Source organism: Manis javanica, chromosome 7, assembly GCF_040802235.1.
Source record: "Manis javanica isolate MJ-LG chromosome 7, MJ_LKY, whole genome shotgun sequence".
NCBI lineage: Eukaryota > Metazoa > Chordata > Mammalia > Pholidota > Manidae > Manis > Manis javanica.
In genome coordinates, this window is record NC_133162.1 from 133,061,255 (window position 1) to 133,076,456 (window position 15,202).

The 15,202-nt window shown below is 44.4% G+C and overlaps 1 protein-coding gene across 2 annotated transcripts in view; it reads left to right on the plus strand.

The window, feature by feature from the left end:
* B3GALT1 (beta-1,3-galactosyltransferase 1) overlaps nt 1-15,202 on the plus strand; it is a 485,458-nt gene that overhangs the window by 441,496 nt on the left and 28,760 nt on the right. For both annotated transcript variants that reach the window (XM_073241604.1, XM_036996130.2), the window contains exon 3: nt 4,810-4,914. The gene's annotated coding sequence lies outside the window, so the exon portion shown is untranslated. The remainder of the gene's footprint in view (nt 1-4,809; nt 4,915-15,202) is intronic.

Here is a 15,202-nt window from a genome sequence, read left to right on the forward strand (position 1 = left end):
CATCAAGTTGCGACTCGCCAGACAGAGTTTGTGCCCAATGATTTTATGTTATGAAAGAACATTTGTTAAAAAACTCACTTCCTTTCTGCTTTGATGCCTGTTACAGAAATATGATAGACAATAGAGTAGAGTCAATACTGAGTCACTTTTTAATTAGTGAATTTCAGAATTATCTTCCCTTTTCTTACTGAGTTTCCTAATTCTTGCCTCATGTACTACAATCATGACAAGTTCTCCTCCATTTGATATCCATTGTTTTTCCTAAATTGGATGCCTGAGTGGTGTTTTTGCAATTACTACATTGCCAAAATTTAGTGTGGGCGTAGGATGCAAGGGGTGAAGCTGAGAAGGGGTTCTGTACATCTGTCTCTGTCAACCCTTAGGTCTCCCTTATTGTCTTTTTCTATGGAGTAAAGGGCTCAGAAGACGAAAGAACTTTGACAGATGTGTGTGTGGCTTGTTCAGAATGGCCCCCCCTAAACCTTTCTGCTCTCCCAGTTAGTGGGGAACTCCCACACCACATCTCTGAATTTCCTAAACATTGATATTTGCAAATACATACTGGCTTCGTCCATCTTCTTGGAATTAACTTTTAAAAACACTGGAATGATTTTAACCCAAATTTTCTTTGTGTTGCTTGGCTAAAAAGCTTAAAATCTCCTCCCACCTACTGGCATATATCCTAAACACACTCCAGGAATATTTAGTGACTTCATTAAGCAAAGACATGCTGTTGTTATTATTCTGCTTTATTGGTATGAAGGGGGGTGCTTACAAGGAAAGAAATGGCAGTGCTTTTAAACAAAATCATTTCAGCCGGCTTTTTTCGAAGCATTGTATCCAGGAGGTTGTCAATCAGCTGCAGCACTTACGCCTTTGGGGACTGTGTCACTTAGGCCTCGGCGGTTGTATCGCTAAGCCGTATCTCGTAGGGATGGTCCTGTTTCCAAGGAAATTCAGTTGCCTTTCTCAGAAAGGCAACAATAAAGATCACTGACAACACGGCAGGGCTAGAAATCCTGGGATTAGAATAGTAACAGAGGAGATCAGCCTGGAGAAGTTACAGCCATTCAAGACCTGGGAGTACAGTGTGGCATTCCCTCCACACAGCACCATGTGCCACTAAGAACTTACCACATGGATTTGGGCACAGAGATGTGTAGATAATCTTTCTGAACAGGGAGTTTGCTGGCAAATCAGCTCCGCAGGGGTTGAGGACTTGGGAGCGAGGAGCAAAGAGAGCCCTGATTTCTAGCATCGCCGGTTACTGTGCTGTATGTGCCCCACACACAGGCCCCCAATTTCAAGCCATCAGCACGTGTCCCTGACCATGAAGCCGTGAGCTCTGTGCAAGCCCGTGTGAGCTGGCTCCCGCACACCCTGGACCTCTGCGGGCCCGTCTGGCTCCAGAGCTCCCTGCACGGTGCGCTCAGGCCTCCCCTGTGACTGCATCACAATTCAGTCTCTCTCTTCCCTTCTTCATTTCCTCTCATCTCGGAACAGCTGTTTCTCCTGAAAACATGCTCCAGTAAACCCTGCTGCATGAATGAGTATCTCAGAGTCTCAAAGTCCCTTTCCCAGGGACCCAACCTATGACAGAGAGAAATGGAAAGCTGAGTCCATTATCACTGAAACATGGAAAATGAAAACCCTGTGTTCTCTCTCCTAAATTCATTAGCTAATTAGATCAACTATTATATCCACCTGGTTTCCTGATGAATCACAGAATTTCTCTTGATACGTTAACAAAGCAGTGCTTTCTGATTCGTTCTGTTAGTCATTCAAGTCCGTGGTAGCAGACAGACCACCACAAGCCAGGATCAAATGCGGCCCCACTGTTGACATCCAGTCACAGTCACAGGGCAGACTCCTTCGTTAGCGCTGGAAGGGCAGTAGCGCGACTGGGAGACTACATCTCACCTCAGATACTGTTATTATCATATTTGTCTTATTATGCTACTAAAATACTTCCTAGCTAACTCCCGTGCTGAGATGCACAAAACACATGGTTTCCTTGGACAGAAATGACTCTGGCAGAATACCTTTACTGCCACATGAAGCTAAAAAGAAGGGAAGATGGTAATAAGAGGTTATAAAATCATCTACTAAAATAGCTATAAATTTTAGGCCTGGTAAAATTGTAACTTAGATGCAAATGTGAGTGACAAATTTTGAATCTATAGCTCTTTCTCCAGCAAAACACAACAATTTATATAGTCGGTTTTCAATTATCTCCCCAAGGAATGATAGCATTAATGGTGATTATCCAGAAGAGTAGATAATGAACAAATTCATTTCTGTTCGACCTTAAATATTGTTTTGTATTCTAAAAGTAACATTTGAAGTGGATACATTTTAGATTCTAGAAAGTTACGATGCCTGGAACTTAAATACTGAAATTACATTTTAGGAAGCCTACTGAAGAAAGTGAGTCATATTTTTCACTTTGTCTTGTATAGTACATTCCTCCTGTCTGTATTATTGCTGAGAACAGATATCATTCTCTCTTAAGAGAGTGTGAAGTTCATCCTAAACAGAAGGAAATTTGCATCAAAATGTTTCCTACTTTATATTTTCCCAGCACTGAGGATGATTAAATATGTTGGTTGAAAGGACACACTCCTTCCCTGTCCTTGCTTGGCTACAATTAATTTTTTTTTAATATTTTAAGTCAAACAAATACAATTGGTTATCAAGGTATGGAGTCATGTCTAACAACACTTGAGATGGTTAAACTAAAATACCTGCCCATGGAAAATCAAGTTGGCTATGTATATATGTCTATATCCTCCATCCCTGACTTCCTTCATTCAATGTTTTTATATAGGATGCTTCATATTAATGCTTCAGACACTTTAATGTTTATATTTTATTTCACTCTTTCTTTGCCTAGAAAATTCTATAAAAGCAAGGACTTTTTAAAAAATGTGCTAAAGTAAAATATTCCAGGTGTTGTTAACCCAACGTCAACGTTAAATGTGTGTTTCAGTTCCTAAAGCTACCTCCGTGGAAACTGATTTATCAATATTAAGCAGATAATCTGTTAAGAGCCATAGCATTTTCAATAAGTCTGAGCATTTATGTGGACTCAAAGTTAACCTCCTGCTCTCCTAGCTTATTCTTAGTCACGTGGCGCACGTTCCTTCTAAAACAATACATTTTTACATAAGGGTGGAAGATTATCAAGCATTGCAGGGAATTTGATTTTTGCTTTGGGACTCCTTTGCTCTGGTGTTTGACTCAACAAGTATTTGATGTTTGACACCAATACAAAGTTGATTTCTCTCCTTGTAAATACCTGACTTGTATCTTAGAAAGCACTGGAGAGCTGGGGAAACAAATCGCTAAACTGAGTAGTTTCAAACATGGGCTCTGCCTGCCAGGGTGGCATTGCACAGGAGATTTTATCTCCCAAGATCATGGTTTTCTCATTATTAAAGGGAAGACAGTCATATAAAGTGATGAGGATTGTGGGGATGATTACAGAAAATAAATGTAAGTAAATTGAGGGTATAGTAGGCGCTCAGTAAATGCTGGTGTTTGTTACAAATACTAGCAAACATTTACTGAGTGCCTACCTTGTGTACATACAGTTCTAAGCACTTTCTGCAGATTGATTCATTTAAACCTCAGGACAACTCTGTGTTCAGGTACTGTTGTTATTATTTTGCACATGTGACCTAGAGAGCTTAAGTCAGAATTAAGTGGCCAAGTCAATATTTAAACGGATCCCATACATTTAACCATCACCCAACACCACCTCTCATATAAGCAGAGCAGCCTTTTAGCAGAAACTGGATCCAGCAAAGGGATCCACTTGTGCTTCCACTCATGCCCCTGGCCCTGCCACATTCCACTACTGGCCACACTCCTGAAACACCCTCCCAAATAAACGCCTGTAAGCAGAGTATTATTTCATAAGAGGGATCAGCAGATTTCAGGCACTCATCTTTACCCCAAACTCCTTCCGTAATATGAATGGTGAGAAAGAAAATTGTACCCCTTATGACGAAGTTTTATATAACATGGCTTGAGACCCAAGGACCACATGAGCTGAAGGCAGCTTCTCTCTGGCCTTCTCTCTGTTATTTAAACAGGTCTGATCAGAATCAACCAGTCTTGGAGTGGTCATAAGGGAAAGGAAAAGGGAAGCTGCCCCTGCTTACAAGCCCCAGCAAGGCCACTTACTGGCTTTTTTTGCCCAAGGGGCTTCCACCTTCTGGACCCTTTTTCATTTGCAAATTGAAGATGTTGCTGGCCACCCAAGAGCTAAGCCTGGCCCTCAAATAGGCTTTGGCTTTAGCCTTGTTTGACTTACCCCAAATTTTGTTTTGCTTAATTGCATTCTAAAATACAAAACTCAAGAGATTTTACATAAAAATCCTTATTTCTGTCTTCCTTTGAAAAGTGAGGTTGTAGCATCATTGGGGCCGTTTTCCCTTATGGCATCAGTGAGAACCATCAGCTAGATCTGAGCGGTGGCTGCCCCTTCAAGATGGGACGTGTGCTCACTGGTCCACCACGGCACACCCTTCTCCATGGTCCCACACCCAGTCGGCTCCCACATTTACCCTCCTTGCCGGGTCTTGCAGGCACGGGGGTTTGCAGTCCTAGGACCTGCTCTGACCTTCATTTGTTCATTTATTCATTCTTCTTTTCATTTGCTCAACCCACATGCCATTCTATATGTTGTACTTAGAACCAAAATGTAAACCTTTTTTTCAAGTGACAGAATTCTGTCTTCATTTCTCAGAGCCTGGTTCATTACTGCTGCTTCTAAAGTTTTCTCTCTTCTTCTTATCCATATAGGATCCTGTGGTTTGCTAAGCAGCAGCTTCTCCTGGTCCGAGCCACTGCAAATCTCCTGCTCCCGTGGTAGGAAGAAGGGAGAACACAGCAAGCTTGGGCCAACAGGTAGGAGAAGGATGCACTGCTCAGTTATGTGGCCCAATACTGGGGAAAGATAACAACACTTCTATAAAATCAGAAAGCAATCCCTATGGACTAATGATAGGGAAAAAAGTTTAGTTTTTTCTTCTTTTAATCTTTGCCTACTATATAATAGAACATGCTATAAAAGCCTTGTACCTGAATATACAGGAGAAAAAAATACAATTTTTTTTAAAAGTCATTTTAAAAAAATGCATATTTACAAATGTCTATGAAACCTTTGACTGATTTTAGTGGTGGCCTCTTTTAAGATGGAACATTAGGGAACGAAAGATACGCCTTACGTGACCTGAGACAATGCCTATTTAAAAATCCATTTCTCCAAGGCTATAGCTAATTGATTCTTGAATCTTCTTTGCTGAAATAACTTTGTCCCACAGGCAATTATAGTTCAATTATTTATTATTTTGCTTGAAAATACTAGCATTTTTAAATAGAAAATGATGGTACAGTCATAAAAAAGTGTCTAAAATAACAAGTAATCATTAAAATGTTTTTATTTAAAATGATAATTAGCAAAACAAATATTCAGAATATTCTTTTACAAACCAATTTTTTGCCCTAAATAGCACGCTAAGTTTATAAAAGTGATCGCAGCCTTCCTGAAGTGTAACTCAGAAAAAGACGCCCCTGAGTGGCACAAAGACTTGCCTCATACTTTTATCTTTCGCACCACCACCTCTGCGATTTGGGCCAGTCTCTAAACTACCGTTTCCCGGGCCACAAAATGGACAGTTACTTCACAGTGTCTTCTAACTACCAGGCTCAGCTGGACAATGCAATACCAGGTATTCGTGGAAGGTGAGGGGGTAGCTCTGAGCTACTTCCCTTCAAGCTCATTTACCAAAAGCAGCTTCAACAAAGTATCTATTCACCAAATTCCTTTCTTCCATAAGGATTCTATGAATTCAAGACAAATATGTTCAATATGTAAATACAGTAGGCAGATGGACCATTTTTGAGAGCTCTTTCATGGAATTAGCCTGCTGACTGACATGGTCCTTCCTCTCAATGAACTTACCGTCCAAGGGAGGAAAAAAGAATAAAACCAAAATGGAAAATAAATAAATAATGCAATTATAAATGGTGATAAACACTATGGAAAAACAGAGTAAGGAGGTAGAGCCTGCTTCGTAACAGGTGGTCTGGGGGGCTGCGAGAAGCAAAGCAGCTGCTCCCATTCCCGTCTTTGGCGGTTACAGGATAGGGGTGCATTGCCTCCGTCTCCCGGAGGCTCCCTGGGGCCGTGTGATTTGGGCTGGCTCGCCAGTTCTCCATAGAACAGACCGGTGTCATTTCCATGCCAGAGCATCTAATGCTCATTGCTCTAGTCTCCTTCCCTGTGGCATTCTGACAGGTGATGTGGTCCAAGATGTGGTGGCCCCCTTAGCCTAGAAATTGTGAGACTTCAAAGAACAGAGCCCCCCCTTAGCCCACCCACGCTAGCTTGTAGCATGAGAAAACAACAAGCTTTTACCGTTTTAAGCCACTGAGATTATGGTAGTTATTTGGTAATGCAGCTTAACAGAGACAATCCTGACTATTACGAGAGGCATCTCTGAAGAGGAGAAGGTTGATTTACACAGGCTTTAAGACAAGAGTCTTTGAGCTTAGCTGGTTCACAGAATTGAAAGAAGGCCAGTATGGCTGATTATAGTAAATCAGGAAAAAGTAGCAAGTAATACTTAGAGTTCCTTCTACTCTCTCAACTCTTATCTCTTCTGGCTCTGAGGCTGTTCTGATATTTATATTCCTGGCAATGCTTTGAGATAGATTAAGTAGTTTGACTCTAAATGTCTTTGATTTGTTTACACAAATCAAACTCTCATATTTTAGTTCTTGCCTCTGGATTATGAACGTTTTTATCAAGAATTTTGCATGTGGGCTATTGATATGATAATGCAATGCTAATGCCTTCTAGAAGCTAAGGGCCTCTTCCTTTCAGTCAATACTAAGATGCACTTGAGTATATAGGCCATTCATAACTGAGCTGTGGTTCAGGATGAGTAGCTCACAGCATTTTGCAATGGAATAATTTGTAATACTGTACAATTTTTAAGCTCTTAGCTTTTCACATCAATTTCTAATATTCTGGCAACAGAATCTAAGGAAAAGCCCAAGCTTTTATAGGACTCATCATAGCCCCTTTAATGTATATGTCAGCAGGATTGTCTTCTGCACAGAAGATTTTGTTTGAAAACAAACAAGAAACCCCTAGCAAAAAGCAGATTGCATGAGATGCAGTTTATCTTCTTTGGGAGAAAAGAAGAGCTGAGTCAGCCATCCTGGGATTTGACAACTACGGTACTTCTTTATCCTTGACACTGCTCAGATAGAGCGGCTGATATAGTAACTGCCTTTATTGAAGTTTGGTAGACTTAGAGGAAGTACATCTGGCTGATATTATAGTCATTCTTGTAGAGTTCTTAAAGTCTTAAGGATTTTTATTGAGGTGAATGAAATCCTGCTCAAGAAAAATAAAGTAGAAGGGAAGAGAAATAAATCTAAAATAAAAAATGGGTCCTAAACATAATCCAGGGCCAGTGCAAGTACTTTCCAATGTATTATCCCCCTACAGTGGAGGAATGAGCACAGGGGGGTTATGACCGCCCAGCCAATGAGGGGCGGATTAAGGAAGGTACAGAGGTCTTCTCCCTCTAAAGACCCTGCACTTTCCGTTCTATCACTTAGACTACAGTGTAAAAGACTCCCTCTACCATCATCACAGTCAAATCCAAAATGGCCAGATACTACATTTCTGTAATGCCCAGAGTTATCTTCTAAAAGATAAATACTTGGTCACTCTTCATTTATTACATATCTAGATTCAGAAGAGCCTCTAAACAGAGTTGGAAGTTGCACTCTGCTAATTGTACAGCTTCCCTTTGTTCAGCCTCATCCTGTATAATTAGCACAGTCTTAAAAATAGAAGTTTTCCATGGCATTAAAATTCTTACATGGCACACCCTCTAATTATTTCATATCTTCACATTAGGGACTAAGATACTCCCGTGGTGGAGGGGGTAATTTGGTTTGTTATTTAATTATTTGTTGAAGGAGTTCAGGAAAACAGGGAAAGAGAGATTTTTTGAAAGTTTCTACTTGACTGAGGTATGTACACATAGAAACAGGCACACGCATACATTTTTTTTCACACCCTCACTTCCCCCTGGCTTCAGACTTTACCGTTTTTGGCACCAGTCTTGGTCACACCTGTTAGTATATTTTTCTATCAAGGACATATTCTTCAAGACCTACTCAAAGCCCGTCCTCCACAGGCCTTCCCAGACGATCACTGTTAAAATTAAGCTCCATCTCCCCCTACCTGAGGGTGCCTTGTGCTGATTGCAGCTTCTCTGCTTGTACTGCAGGGGTGGGAGGAAAGGTAGAGAGGGCTGGTGACTCTCTCAGATGTACTCTCAGTCTTTTCTTCCATGTCCTCGCTTCCCTTAGAGTTAGGTGTGTCCGCATGACGAGTTTCCAGCAACGGAATATGAGTAGGAGGATGCTAGGAAGTAGGCGTGCCTTCTCTGTGCTTCCTCTCCTGTTACCATCTGAGTCAGGGAAGCTCTGAGGCCCTCAGGCATGGATGGAGTCGAGGCCCATGAGTCATCAGGTACAAAGCTATCTAGCTGAGTGAGGGTACCCCCCCCCCAGGTTACATAAATAAGAAATAACCATTTATTGTGTTAAGTTCAGAAATTCAGTGTTTATTTGTTACAGCAGCTAGTGTAGACTTAGCTAACACAATGGGTATGTGTTTGAAAGCGGGTATCTCTGTATGTGTGATTCCCCTATTTAGAAGGCCTGGAAGGACTGGGCCAAAAAACATCATCCTTCTCTGTGAACAAAATTAAACTAAATAACTGCCTTGTTTGGGAATGGAGCACCTGGTTGTCAAAATGAAGAGTGGAGGGAATACTCTAAGTGGTCTTTAATACTGGAAGTGCCATTTTCTCATTTGTAAGCAACTGTCCAGAATTTAGTAAATAATCTTATAGGCAACGAATTTAGAATAGAGAATGAAAGGGAAATCCAGTGAGTTTCCATTTTAAAATGTTTCTAGTTCATTATTTCAAATATCATCATTATTTTAATAAACAAGGAGGTATTGAACACATGCCTCGTGCCAGGCAGTCCTCTAATACTGCCGATCAAGAACAGACCCGGCCCCCCACTCACTCCAAGTACACAGTCCAATGGGAGAACCAAACAACCACCACGTCCTCACAGGACTGAAAATGCACTTAGTTCCCACCCAGGTCCTCAGGTTCCTAATCTGTAAAAGAGAATAATAGTATTGCATGCTTCTCAGATGCTTGTGTACTTTTTTTTTTGAGAGGGCACCTCTCATATTTATTGATCAAATGGTTGTTAACAACAATAAAATTCTGTATAGGGGGGTCAATGCTCAATGCACAATCATTAATCCATCTCAAGCCTAGTTCTCTTCAGTCTCCAATCTTCTGAAGCATAACGAACAAGTTCTGACATGGTGAACGAATTCTTACATAGTGAATAAGTTCTTACATGGTGAACAGTACAAGGGCAGTCATCACAGGAACTTTCGGTTTTGATCACGCATTATGAACTATAAACAATCAGGTCAAATATGGATATTCGTTTGATTTTTATACTTGATTTATATGTGGATCCCACATGCTGAAGTGGTAGGTAGATGCAAGATAAAGGTAGAAAACATAGTTTAGAGTTGTAAGAGAGCAATTGTAGATGATCAGGTGTGTGCCTGTAGACTATGTGTTAATCCAAGCTAGACAAGGGCCTTAAAACATCCACGGATGCAGAACTTGTGTATTTTTTAATCAGATAACACTTAAATGTAATGATTTTAAAACATTTAGCACTGTGCTTGACAGCTGAACTTGATAAACAGTCAATAAATCTTAGCTATTATTATTCATATTAATTTAGACAAACACTATAAGATTGTTTAAGAAAAGAAATCTGACTAGACTAATGGAAGGCTGTTTGAAATGCAACCATTTCCCCTTTGAAGTAACTGCTGATATAAGAGTTGAGAGTTTGAGTATAATACTGCCCATGATTAAATATAAAACAGTATGTGCAAAGGACCAGGGATATAAAGAGGCATTTTTGAGGAATTGAAAGAAGAAAAGAAAGAGTAGAAGAAATACAGAGAATAAGGGGGAAACCGCTACAGGAGGAGACGGTGCAGAGCCTTGGGACCAGCCATGCTGAGTCGGCCTTTGTGCTGAGCACAGTGGGAAGTCACTGGATGGTGGCAAACAGAATGCGGCATAGGATGATCGGCTTCATTTTGGGGGAAGTATCACTGTGCCTGGAGTGTGAAGAAAGCAGAGGTGAGGCAGCACAGAGTGTGCGCGTGTAGACCACGTGGGAGCTGCTGTGGGTGTCAGAATGAGAAACCTGAGGTTGGGTAAGACGGAGGCAGTGGAGATGGAGAGGAGTAAAGAGATATGAGACACCTCTGAAGTGACATCCGCCGGACATGGTGACGGTTAAGCACACATAGAAGAGAGGGAGCCGCTGAGAACGGCCCGCGGTCCCTCGGAGGGGTCCAGGCCCGCCCCACAGGCCGGGAGAGCCCGAAAGGAGGTCCGCACTGTGAGAGCTGCCCTCGGATATTGGATATCTAAGGATGTATGGTTCTGGACCTCTGTAGACACAACTGAACTTGATGATAAATGTAAGAGTTGTTGGCATATAGATAGCAACCGAGGCCATAGGAGGGAAAAAAACTTCTTAGAAAATAGGTAAAATTTAGACTGAGAAGAGAGGGCTAGGACCTAACGTGAGGGAGACCTTATTGGTCAGAGTTCTCCAAACAGAACCAGTAACGTGGGCATATATATGAAGAGTTTTGTTTTAAGGAATTGGCTTGCATGATTATGGAGGCTTGGCGAGAACAAAATCTCATAGGGGAGGCTGGCAGGATGGAGACTCGAGAAGGACTCCTGTAAATTCCACGCTAGCATGTTTGGAGCCCAGCAGAAATGTTTCCCCTTAGGACTTCCTGTTCACTTCCACTCTGGGAAAGGCACCCACCCCCTTTCTTCTGCCCTGCCCCAGCAGCTGTCGGGAAGCACCCCACCCTTCGCTGCAGCCCCTGCAGCAACGGGAGAAGCGGGGCCTGTACCGTTTCTCCTCTTTCCCGGGACTGGCACGGAGGTCTGTGCGGCAGCGCTTATTCATTCTCTGATCTCTGGAGACATTGCTGAGGTATTTGATGAATTATCCAGCTTATAATTCAATATGTACTGTGAGGCTGGCACATTGTTTTATTTTTCTTTTTAAATGAAATATTGATAAAGATCTTGGACCGTATCAAATTCAGAGCTAACTTTTCCACTGTTTTCCCTCTGATTCCTTCTCTTTCAGTCCTGCAAGGCGAGGTGTTAACTTGGGCATTGTTTCTTGTTATTCAGACAGACACCAGGGCCATGAAGTACCCCCTGTGGGCTTTCCTTGGCATCCTCCAGCGGGCAGAGTGGCGGCCCCACCCCCTCTCGGCTCCCACACTCCTCCAGGGACCTGCGGGTAGGCCTCGGTCACACAGGCAGGAGTGAGTTGTCCCTGGACTCTCAGGCTGCGCTCTGCCCACCGTCCCCTCTACCCTCCCGGCGCACACCCAGCACCTGCTAAGGTCTCCCCTCAGGCCTCCAGAGCCTCAGGAAGGGCAGGAGCCAGCGTCCTTTGGTCCCTGGAGGGTCACCCCCAGGGCAACCCCTCAAGCAGCTGAGCCCAGGAAGACGGAGAGGAGGCACAGGAGGCTCTCCGCTTGACCAGCCCCACGCTCTAGCTCGCCGCCCATTGCCTGTCTCTGGCCCTGGAGGGGTCTCTGAGTCCCAAACCCTCGAGGAGACCGCTCAGGAAATGCCACCAGGAAAGGGCGAGGGTAAAGGAAGAGGTGATGCCCGGCACCCAGAGAGGCGAGAGGAGAGACGAAGGTCAGGGATGGGCTGAGATCAGAGCTGCCCACAGTGCGCGTGAATACTGGCCACTTAGAACGCCTGGTCTCACACTGCGGCCCACCACGTGCCCTCCACATGAAAATCATCATGCTTCACATGCAGAGGCACAAGTCCAGGCCCCAAGAACACGAGGTGACAAAACATACAGACGTCAAGACTCAGACACCAACACAAATGGGGCATCTTCCCATCCAGGTGCTTCACAAGTCACCCCGTTTATTGCCCGGAACAGCCCTGCGAGTAGTGTTCGCACATTCACCTGACCGGTGAGGAACGGGCCCCAGAGGGTGAGCGCACAGGGCACGGCAGGTGCCCGTTACAGTAGGCAGCGCGCGAGACGGACCATCCAGTCACAGAGAACAAAACGGAATGTACGGGGTTCCACGCCGAGAGGCCGAGCACGTGGTCAGCACCTCAGGCACCGTGGTACTGGCCTCAGGTCCCCTGATCTACGGAGGCAGGAGTCAGCTGTGCACCTGCAGGGCTTTAAGGACCTAGGGACTAGGGAGAGCATTGGCCCAGGCTGGCACCCGGGGAGATAGAACAAGCCACAATCAGGTGGCGGGTGAGGCTCGGAGAGCCAGGCGTGCTCCCTGCGGATAACGGCCCCCACTGCACGGCCGCTGCCCAAGAGTTTGCTTCCCCGAGGCTGGGCTCACCGCCCTGGGTGCACAAGAACCCGCACCCTTCCCAAGCTGTGCCACAGCCACAGAACAAACTAGAATGGAAACCGAAACGTTATATAACCCCTAGGTTTCAGAAAGAAAGAAAAGAGAAGGTCCAGGGGCGGGATTGGGGTTGGGGTTGGCCGTTTGCCACGCTCAGCCCAGAGCTTTGTCGGGTGGGCTTCACTGAGCCCTGGATACAGCACGGAGGGGTCTTTAAGCACAGTGGAGATTTCTCCAACCACAAACGGGTTCCAACCCACAGCATTGATGCTTAAGGAGGGACTTACTTCCCTGTCACCTCAACAAATATTTCCTCAGCGGGGTGCAGGCCCCGTGCTTCCTCACCAGGCTGTGACGTGTCTCGTGTACCTCCGGCTCCCTGGCACCCAGGCCAGAGCCAGTATTTGGTCAAATGAATTATCCATATAGTTTCAGGATTTGGAAAATGCCCTGTAATATGAAATGGTCAACAAATCCTCCTTCACCAGTAAAGTCTGCCAGAGATCACGAATGGCTCCTCCTGTCTCTCCTGATAGCACCCAGTATTCCTCAAACCCTAGTGAAATAAGTGTGGCATACGACAAGCTGCCTTATAAATTAATGAACAACACCCTGCTGAAAAATGGTCTATTGGCATTTGAAATGGCGAGAAAAATGACAGGCCAAGGTCACATAGTTGATAAGAAACCTACCATCATTGTTCCTGATTTTATTTTTTCTGTCACAGTCCACCTAAGAGGTGAATTTCTCATGGGTCACACCTCCCAGTGGGTCCACCAAGCCACACCCCTTTCTTTGACTCTCAGGAAAGTGATCAGAAGGCCAGTGAGTAAGCTCAGTGTCGACAAGGATAAACTTGAATCTGCTGTAATTTTAGAAGTTGGAGCCAAATAAGGGCGGCCTCCATCGAGTGCTTACTATGGGCTAAGCACTGCGCAGTGAGCTTTGCACAAAGGATCCCATTTGAGCTAAAACAGCCCTGTGTGGTTGATTTTAGAGCATCTTCATTTTGCAGGTTAGGGATTTTTTAGAATGTTTCCAAGACTAACACAGGTGGAGGACTGGAGTCCAGTCTTCACATTCACACTCTCCTGTGTCCAAAATCATCATACTCAAGGGCAGCCCTTGGTGACTGTTACTATAAATTTCCTGTGACATCCCCCATAACTGACTGCCACAAGCTGTGTGTTATAACAGCCCTGTGTTATGCCAAGACAATAGTGCTGCTTTTATCAAAACTGGATTTTGCTGCATGTTTATTTATTTGAGTCACTTTGGGTCTTAAAATGCAATAAGATAATAACCATCTTTTATTGGGTGTCTATTATCTTCCATTCATCCTGTCAGACATTTTACAGATATTATTTATCACATTACATTGATTAATTAATATTGCTTATTTCTAGTATCATATTGATTTATATTATAGTAATTGATATTAGATTTCAAATACAATGGATATATGAAGTGTTATGTGTAAAGTTGGAGCAGGACGGAAAAGCCAAGACTCACCGCATTTCCGAGGTTCGTTTCGGGCTCCAGGGCCTCTGATCTCCCCGCCCCCACTCTCTGCACGGCTCACTGGGCGCCTTTCCTCCTCCTGTTTCCGTCTCCATCTCGGCCCAGAGCAGAGACTCAGGCCGTGGCTTACGAATGGGCCCGGACGACTGCTCTGGGAGAACAGGCCCCGCACACGCAGGAGGAAGCTGGGAGAAACAGGAAAGGTCAGGGAGAGGAGCCAGAGGGGGGTAAGTGTCCCCAAATGGGGCAAATCCCAAGTAGGAAAAAGGAGAAAGGTGAGTGGGATAAGAGGTGAGCGAGAAGAGAACGCAGTGGGGCACCAGCACCGTCCGGGGGGAAAAGGGACAAGAGAGCAGAGTGGGAGGAGGGGCTGCAAGTTACCCAGAGTCTTGGGGACCAGCGGGGAGGGGAAGGAAATCTCTGGGGAGCACTGACAGTTGTTTATAAGAGAGAACCACACAGAGAAAAGGCACTTTTTCTCACCCAAGCTCTGACATTTGGTGGAAGCCCTGTTGAACAGACAACCGGACTGTTTCCCCCAGCCTCTGGCCAGTCACCACCAGGGTCTGGCAGTCACCCCCCAGGGAGGTGCCCTCAGGACTAAGCGCCGAGGGAATTCCCTAGACTTCTGCCACTGCAGCAGCCCCCTGAATGACAAGCTGAGGCAGAGCTTTGTGCACAGAGCAGGGAGCCGAGCTCAGCAGTGCCTGGCTGTTGGGCAAACCCACCGTTGTCCAGACTGGGATGAGGGAAGACATTTAAGTGGAATGGGATGGAGTGGGGATCCATTCGTGCTAAAAAAAAAAAAAAGTAAAGATGTGGGTCAGAAAGGAAGATCAAGGACATATGCAGGTTTATCTCAGCCTTCCGCAAAATGCTATCAAGACTTCAGCTGAGGAGTTTGTACATTGTTTTATTTCAAACTTTTGCGTAGTTTTAAACCATCAATATCAATATAGGCACATGATTCTACATAACTCGTGATGCAGCTGCCAGTGGTACTTAGCCTGCATACGTGTGGATTTAGTGGGAAAGACTAGTGCATGTCTGGAGTCTCCTGTGTTGCACAAAGAACTAATTTCAAACTGT